Consider the following 7,506-nt stretch of genomic DNA (forward strand, 5'->3'; position numbering starts at 1 on the left):
GATGGTAAAATGAGCTCTTTTGAAAACCGATCAAATGGATTGATAGAGGCTTGAAATTTGAAATGTAGCTCATCATTTATACCAAAATTGGTCCGGAACAAACATTCTGACATGACGCTTATTGAGGCAAATTTTACACTTACGCGAAACAAGGCTCCGACTAGCTGTCGAAACAGGGACTTGCCAAAACACACAAACTGCAAATGGATTCGGTTTTGAAAACTGAGCAAATGGATTCGTCAAGACCTGAAATTTTGTAGGGTGACTCACATTAATGCATAAAATTGAATCCATTTTTAATTTCTCCATGACAATCAATAGGGCAAAAGATGTAATCGCTCAAATTAGGCTACTCAATAAAATTTGCATTTATGCCTAAAATGCACTTCCAGCTCACCCCTCAAAATGGGTACCTCATATACTTATCCAAACTGAATTCTGAAAGTTGCACATCACTGAATAGGCCAAATGAAAGGTGTGGGACATGAATCCCGAGCCTTACCCCTTGAAAATCAACTGGCTCCATTTTAACCCCCTTGCTAACTAGGCCATTCAAACTGACTTATTTGAAGATGCTCGGAGATGAAAAGCAAAAATTTGAAATAGGCCTACAAAATTTGACTCAATTTTAATCAGTCCCAACAGACACCATGGGTGATACACCTAAATTATGTATATGTAAACAAAGATTATGTATCAATGAATCTCAATGTGATGGTGAAGTACTTGTGTTTGGAAATAAATATTAACAATCATGTGTTATATAATACTATGCGGGTAGTATCTTCGCAATATATTTTTCCCTATATGGGATGCACACCATGTAATTATGGTTTTTGTGATAGAGGACCTCCATTGGAGTCTTACAATCAAGTTCTATGTTGGTAGTGCTCCATAGCTAATTTCTTTCTGCTATATGAGATGCACACCTTGTTGAGAGATAGAGGATCTTCATTGAGTGAAGACTTTGAACAATGTTAGTCCTTGAGACTCCCCCACATGTAGAGCCATGCTCACTAGTTCATAGTGAAACCTATCCCTTGATGGATATACCCCATGGGTTGAGGATGAACTTAAGTGTATTTGCATTTTGGAGCAGATTTAATATTGATAGTTCAACTATTATATGATTGTCCTGGTTGTGTGGGACATGTTTAATGTGATATTATGAAATTTTCATGAGATCCACGTGGTTTGAGACAACCATTTTCCCCTCCTCCCCCTTAGGTGACTTGAAAGAAGTCACAAAGTGATTGTGTTGTGAAAAGTTATGCCATTTGAAAACGTTTTTTATTATTTATATGATTTACATTTGATTGATGAAGCCAGTGGTTTTGAGATTCTCTTAAGTATTAACTAAATCCATTATAAATTGTCCTTTTTGCCTTGAGGACCGATTATTATGACTTTTTTTTTAAAATGTTTGCATTGAAGTTTGGTGGCGATTTCTGAAAATTTTATCTTCATTTGTGTAGTTTCTATAATTTATTATATCTACATTTAAAATTGTGAGACATGGACCAGCTCTGATACCATGTGAGATTTTTCCAAGATCAAGAGGAAATAGAAAGCACAAATAAGAGAGAACAAAATAGATGATAGAAATAAACTGTATTCTATCAAGAGAAAATACTGATCAACTGGATCATCAATCGATGTTACATACAATGAATATGAGCTTGCTTATATAGGCAAGGCTATATGGATATGTGAGCACACAAACATGACATGTGGCTCAATAAGAAACAAGGGTAGGTAGGAGAAACAATATAATATTCCGCATGAGGTGGATCACCCACTGAATGTGGAGAGTAACAACAAGATCAACACCATAGAAAGTGGAAATTCTCCTACACACACTATCCCAATGTGACACAAACACCCAAGTGTCTCATACCCAAACTACTATGAAATGCATGTACCTATGTAAACTTAAGTAAGTTGTAATAATATCCAAGATGAATAATTATTTACACCAACACCCCCCCTTAAGTGCAACTTAGGGGAATGCACTAAAGTCTACAATGCAACTAAGCAATGCAAGATGAGTCTCGGCTACAAGGTCATGTTAGGTACCCATGTACAAATGCGAATGCATGAAAATCAATGCAATGAAATCTCTCACAAAGTGGGGAAAGGGAGAAAAACCCAATGGGAAAAAACCCTCCCTCAAAAGAGAGATGAAAACTAGATACAAAGAACTCTCATAAAAGTATGTGAAGAACAAAACCCCATGTGAGGAAAAAGTCCCCCCAATATGAGAGAAGAAGAAGAGAGACTAGGAAGCCCCCCTTCAGTCTAGAATCTGCACCAATGATAGAAGCTTGAAGATTAATGAAGAAACTGCTCTATGAATGATGAACAACATTCCTCCGCTTAGGAAGAAACAAAACCAAAGGTGTATCCATGAAGTCTCCCCAACCATGAAGGGAAGATGAAGCAAAAATACTCATGATGAAAGGAATCTCTGAAAACTACTCAAGTGTCCCCATGTCCATGCTAAAAGGTACCCCCTCCAAAGGTGGTAAACTGTGCCACTCTGCTAAAAAAGGCACTCCAAGATCAAGTGGAGACTAATGTAGAACAATATCCAAAGACTCATATGTCTCCTCAAAAGATAAAGAGACTTCCTCCAAGTGTTGTACAAAAGTATCCACAATCATGTCAACCTCTAAAGATTGATCATGTAGAGAATGCACAAGAGGGTCAGAGTGATCCCTCGCAACAATCAAAGAAGGATCATCTTCATGAAAGAGAAGATGAATGTCATCAATGGTGTCTCCCAAATCTACAATGTAGGAGTCCACAAACAAACCCGCAATGTCTGTCAAGTAGGCATCCCAATCAATTGAAGCTAGAAGACATGAAATATCTTGCTACACTGAATCATAAGAAGGCAAAATTGTCGCACTAGTTGCATCATTAGGTGCAATAGGTGGTGTGATATCAATAGAAGGAGATGAAATGCAAGGCTCAAGAATGGGGTCACATGTGAGAATCCCCAAGTTCAAATGCCCAAAGTGCTCAAAATCTGAATCATCAACATAGGAAGAATCAACCTCATCAATAGGACCAAAATCTGAAAAAGAGTACAACCGAGATACATGATCAACTACCCCAATTGCAATGATAGCTCCACTCTCCAAGTCTCTAATGATAACTGAATCAAGTGTGAACTCCATAGTTTTCCTAGTTGTCCCATGTGTGATTTGATAGATGGAAAGAAGATTATTTGTCAAGTGGGGTACACACAACACATCATTGAAGGAGTTATCCCCAATGGCAATGGTTCCTTTCCCAATCATATCCATGTATGTATGATTGCCCATCAAAATCTGTGGCATGTGGCAAGGCTCAAATGTAGAAAACATAGACTGTGAAGATGCCATATGATGAGAAGCCCCCTAATCTAGAAGCCATCTCCCCGAATCATGACTTGTAGTAGCAAAAAGAGCTTGTCCCTTTCCTTTATCTGTCCCAAAAGAGTGATCCTTTCCTTTATCCTTTGAAGAAGAAGCCGATGTAGACATTCTAGAAGGTAGGTTGATTCTATTCTTCTCAAGAAGATTCTTCAACTCATCAATATCCTTCTTATAACAATGATGTTCATCATGTCCTGACTTCTTGCAATATCCACAAAAAATATTGTCCTTATATGATTTCCTCTTAGGTGGGAATGGTGAACCACCTTGTTGTGGAGAGGAAGATTGTGCTCCATCTTGTTGTGGTTTAGACTTAGGTTGCTTTTGATTCTTGCATTTTCCTTGATTACTTTGATTCCCTTTATTAGCCACCAAAGCTTGTGACTTTGAATATTTGAGAATCCCCATCATGGTCAACTTAGATTGCTCAAGTATCAACATCTCCGTGAATGAATCAAATGAGGGAGAAGTGTATGAGGAACCTTGAGCTAACCTATGGGTGTGAAAGCTAGATACAAAGGCTGCGTACTCTGAAGGAAGCTTGTCCAACAAGTTATAAACTAATTGAGCATCCTTTTTGTAATTTCCACAATCCTTTAGTTTTTCTCTTAGCTTAATTACTTTTCTGACATAATCTTGGATTGTATCAAAATCCTTGGGATCCAAAGTTGTGAGTTCACTATCAAGCTTGTAGCCCTTAATCTCATCAACTTGACCATACAATTTCTTAAAAATATCCCAAGCCTCTTTAATTGTTGTACACTTATCAATGTGAAAAATGAGGTCATCTGATACATACTTTCTAAGAGTTCCAAGTGCCATAGCATTCTTAGTAAGCCATTCAGTTTGAGCATTAGGATCAGCCTTAGGATCAGGTGGTGCTGTTATAGTTTCATTTACATAATGAATGAGTCCTTTTTCCATGATGCATAATTATGAGGAGTTAAAAGTGGAAATTTAGGATAACCCATAGCACCAAAATTAAAAAACACAAGATAGAGAGAGGCACAATCACACAAGACACCCCCCCAAAATACTCAATTAAGAAATCTTCCCAAATTGGTGATTTTGGCACTTTATACTTAGTGCATATACAATGAGCCACTTGCAAAACAGGGAAAAGTGGACTTCTGATTTCAATTTACAACTTCTCAAAATGAGATCTAAGAGACTTCAACAAATACTGCTAGTGATCTAAACTGAGATCCAAGCAAAATGCAAGTACCAAATATGTCAAAAATGGCCAAATACTGAAAGTGCAGTTTCTACTTAAAATCACTGCAAACAGATGGTAGATTATGAAAGTAGATGAAAAAATATGCACTTTCAAAAAAAATGGCACCTGAAAAGGAGTCCATATGAGCCCAAACAAAGCCTCCAAAGTTGTAAAAATTGGGATTTCATGATTTTTGTAAAATCTGTATCTAAAAAATCAGAAAACTCCTACACCACTGTTTAGATCATGAAATTATACCCCAAAACCAAAAAAATTGCTCAAAAAAATGAGTCCAGATGAGTGAGATATCGCTCTTTGAAAATTGGCTACAAAATTATAATTTCTGGAAAATTTCCGCCGCAGCGTCAAACTTCAAATGCCTCTAGATTTGGCCTTCGAAGTCTGATTTGGATGAAACAAAAGGTAAAATTGACTTTCTTGGTCCTCCTCAATCCAATGGTAACCTTAGATTTGACCCATCAAGCTTCAAGAAAAACCTGCAATAGAAATCTCCAAAATGCAAACCCCAAATAACATCAAATTTCTCTCAATTGGCAAACCAATGACACTCTAATGGCTCTGATACCATGTGAGACATGGACCAGCTCTGATACCATGTGATATTTTTCCAAGATCAAGAGGCAATGGAAAGTACAAATAAGAGAGAACAAAATAGATGATAGAAATAAACTGTATTCTATCAAGAGAAAATACTGATCAACTAGATCATCAATCGATGTTACATACAATGAATATGAGCTTGTTTATATAGGCAAGGCTATATGGATATGTGAGCACACAAACATGACATGTGGCTCAATAAGAAATAAGGGTAGGTAGGAAATAGGTGTGGGTAGGTAGGAGAAACAATACAATATTCCACATGAGGTGGATCACCCACTGAATCTAGAGAGTAACAACAAGATCAACACCATAAAAGGTGGAAATTCTCCTACACACACTATCCCAATGTGACACAAACACCCAAGTGTATCATACCCAAAATACTATGAAATGCATGTACCTAAGTAAACTTAAGTAAGGTGTAATAATATCCAAGATGAATAATTATTTACACCAACAAAAATTTATCATTTTGAGGCTCAATCAAATGTTTCTTATCCTTTTCTATAATTGATAATATCTACATTTAAAATTTATCATTTTGAGGCTCAATCAAATGCTTCTTATTGTTGGCATGTGTATTGTGATGTAAAATATGTAGACTATCATACTCATGAGGGGTTCCTGATAGCTTGTATGGGGGTGGTAGATATCCTAGGGAACTATTGTGAAGGGCAAAATGAGACTGGTATGGGACATTTACAACCCATTTCCCCTAGATCTATATAATATATTAATGCAAAGGTTCTTGGGGAGGACCTGATGGTGATTATTTATGTGACATGAATTCTTAGAACTTAAATTGGTGCACTAGTCATCCTCATCCCTCTTTGTGTTATTCTTGTGTTGTGAGTCATGTGAGTCCATTTTGAGGTATGGTGGTTATATTGATTGGTTGTACAAATGGGAAACCAAGTGTTAAATTTTAACAATTGAGGAGGAGATCAAATGATTGCTAAAATATTAGGCATGATGAGATGCATGACTTCTTTCTATGAATTAAGTTTATTTGAGGCATTTTTTGAAATCTAATGATGTTTGGTTAAAGAGAAAGTTGTTAGTGATAACAAATTAATTTTGTATTTAAGACCACCTTGGGTGTGACTTGTTTCTCTTTTTTGTTGTAAATATTTATAAGATATGTTATGATATTGACATCTTTTTACTATGTGTGGTGTATAAAATTAATTAATAGAATATGTTGACACTCCATATTGTGGAAATTTTCATTATGGATACTTAATTAGTGGTATCAGTATGATTGACTATGTTGTAATGCTGAACAAGTTGTTAAGGAATCATTTTGACTCTATCGCCTTGCATATTAGCTTAAATAGTGTAGGTGTTCTACCTCCTTAATAACTTCCAAGAGAAAGTTTAGTCCAAGGGGGGGAGGATGTCAGGCTCCGTTTATTAAGGGAGATAAATAATTCTAGTTTCAAGGTGCTACCTTTAGATTGTATACTTGAGTTTGATAATATAGTTATTTGGTTAATGATTAGATCTTTATTATGATATGTTGCTAATGTGGAATAATCTAATTATTCTCTTGAATGTTATATATTTAAGGTGAATTGAAAACACAATATGGTTTAGTTGATTATGCAATATTAACCTCAAATGGAGAAAATCTCTTTGAATTGAATTGGGCATGAAGATTCTCCCTATAGTGAATAAAGTAAGTGGAAACACTTTATATTTCATGTGCTAATTATAAGTTCTTAGGATTGTGATTTCTTTTTGTATGCTATATAGTTGATTGACCACTATATAGCTGATTGACCACTATAGAGATTTTATGATGAATTGGATCTTAATAAAATAAGTTAATCATCTTGCACGTGAAATTGTACTCAGACCTATGGACCATATCACATGAGCTTGCATACATAAAGTACAATGGAAGCCAACGACAAGGGTAAACAAAATGATATTCCTGTATCAAGTTGTGGAAGCCAACGACAAGGCGATGGCTCGCGTAATATCTGCCAAGGGGGTGAAAAGGTGTGTATTTTTAAGGTGCCTAACCCGATGATGAATAGTAATAGGGATGCTTATGTTCCTTGCATTGTATTATTAGGACCTTACCACCAAGGTGAAAAAAGTACAATGGATAAATATAAACGTCAAGCAGTTCATAGATAAGCGACACAGATCAACAAAAATGAAGACTGGTTGATGAAAGAGATTCAAAAGTTAGAGAAAGAAATCAGGGAGCACTATGAAGAAGAAGAAATAAATTGT

This window comes from Cryptomeria japonica, chromosome 7 (assembly GCF_030272615.1).
Source record: "Cryptomeria japonica chromosome 7, Sugi_1.0, whole genome shotgun sequence".
NCBI lineage: Eukaryota > Viridiplantae > Streptophyta > Pinopsida > Cupressales > Cupressaceae > Cryptomeria > Cryptomeria japonica.